The following is a 2,086-nucleotide window of genomic DNA, read 5'->3' on the forward strand; positions in this document are numbered from 1 at the left end:
ACAGTCCACATGGTCGTGTCTGCTTCGTTGTGCTTAGGATCGTTGGTTCCCTCATGCATTTTGTAACCTTTGATTGTGAGCTCAAATGAAGAAGGCCTCCCTCTCTCCACTCTGACCCCTGTGGGAGATTGTATGGAGTCTGTGTTATTGAAGTACCTTTAAAGCTTTGTGTATTTCTTTCTGGGTGAGTCCGGTGGTATAAATCTATTCATTTATTTATTTATTTATTTATAATTATTTTTAATGTTTGTTTATATTTGAGAGAGAGCGAGCGAGCGAGCGAACACGAGCGGGGGAAGGGCAGAGAGAGACCGAGACAGAATCTGAAGCAGGCTCTGGGCTGTCAGCACAAAGCCTGACGCAAGGCTCGAACTCATGAGCTAGGAGATCATGAGCTGAGTCGAAGTCAGACCATTAATTGAATGAGCCACCCACGCGGCCCATGGTGGTATAAATTTAGAGTCCAAAGTCGTATGAAGTGCTGGTAGAGACAGATCAAGTTTCCTGCTGGTTTTTAGGGCAGAAGGGAGATTTATCTTCTGATTCACCTTTCGCTGCTGGTGCGATATTTGGAGCACTAGTTGTGGTCTCATTTATAATTCCTGGTTTATTTAGACCCAAGGTCTTAAAGCCAGGCCTCATGTGGGTGTTAACACTCAAGATCCTATTGTTGCTGGGTTTAATATACCTGCTCAAGGTCAGGGGCACTGTGTGTTCTCATGCTTTACCTTCTGGTTTTTAAGTCCTTATTAATTCAAGGGTATATCTTATCCTGTCTTTTAAGTTTGGGGTCAAGATGCTCCTTCCTTCCTTCCTCCCTTCTTTCCTTCGTTCCTTGGTTCCTTGGTTCCTTCCTTCCTTCCTTCCTTCCTTCCTTCCTTCCTTCCTTCCTTCCCTCCTTCCCTCTTCCTTCTTTCCTTCCTTCCTTCCTTTCTATTTTGTATTATCTTTATCTGCCACCTTATCATAACTGGGATTGTTAAAAACAGGTTTAAATGCTTTGGCATTGCCTTAGCACACGGAGACAATGCAGTTAGAGAAAGTGTGACTGTCAAAGGTTAGCAGTGACAGAGTCACGACATCACATTACCATCCTTCACGTTAGCAAGTAAAACGGAGAGCCAGCATTTTGTAGGATTAGTTGAAGTATGAAAAGTCTCTACAGAAATAACTCATTTGGTAGAATTTTTATCTTGAGCAGAATTACAAACAAATTCTAGGAGCATCTGAGGTTAGTGTCGAGTCAGTGAAGTGCACACAGGAACGCTAAAGAAATAAAAACGAGGAGCATGGGTCACATGGGCAGTTTAAGAAAGGGGCATCCAGGTGGAAAGGCTGGACAGCCAGCCCGGAAAAGGTGCTCGTTTGGGCCGTGTTGGCTAATGAGTCTCGCCTATACCCAGTATTGCTCTGTTGGAGTCCATTGTGTGTGCGTTAAGTAACCCCATTTTTTTAAAAATTTTTTTTTCAACGTTTTTTATTTATTTTTGGGACAGAGAGAGACAGAGCATGAACGGGGGAGGGGCAGAGAGAAAGAGGGAGACACAGAATCGGAAACAGGCTCCGGGCTCCGAGCCATCAGCCCAGAGCCCGACGCGGGGCTCGAACTCACAGACCGCGAGATCGTGACCTGGCTGAAGTCGGACGCCCAACCGACTGCGCCACCCAGGCGCCCCTAACCCCATTTTTTATAGAGCGCACATGCTGCTCTCAACAAGAGGTTTTGTCCTCTTTATACACTTGGAAATGAGAGAAAGCCCCTCTAGTTTTTCTTAAGAAGAGAAATCTAGACTGGTGGGACTTTGAGCAACCACGACCGCCAAAATTCTGCTTCCTAGGGCTGGGCAAATGGGTTAAGAAATCCACTTGGAGAACAAACACTCTCCTCAAAAAACTAAAGGGCCGCTTTACCTGGTGTCTTAGTTTTTTATTGCAGTGGTAACAAATCACCGCCAAGGCAGTGGCCTAAACATTACGAATATATGATCTTACAGTTTTGCAGGTCAGCAGCACAACATGGGTCTCACGGGCCACCTTCAGGGTGTCTGCTGGGCTGTGTTCCTTTCCAGAAGCTCCGGAGGGGAAA

The sequence above is a fragment of the Neofelis nebulosa genome, chromosome 9 (assembly GCF_028018385.1).
Source record: "Neofelis nebulosa isolate mNeoNeb1 chromosome 9, mNeoNeb1.pri, whole genome shotgun sequence".
Taxonomy (NCBI): Eukaryota; Metazoa; Chordata; class Mammalia; order Carnivora; family Felidae; genus Neofelis; species Neofelis nebulosa.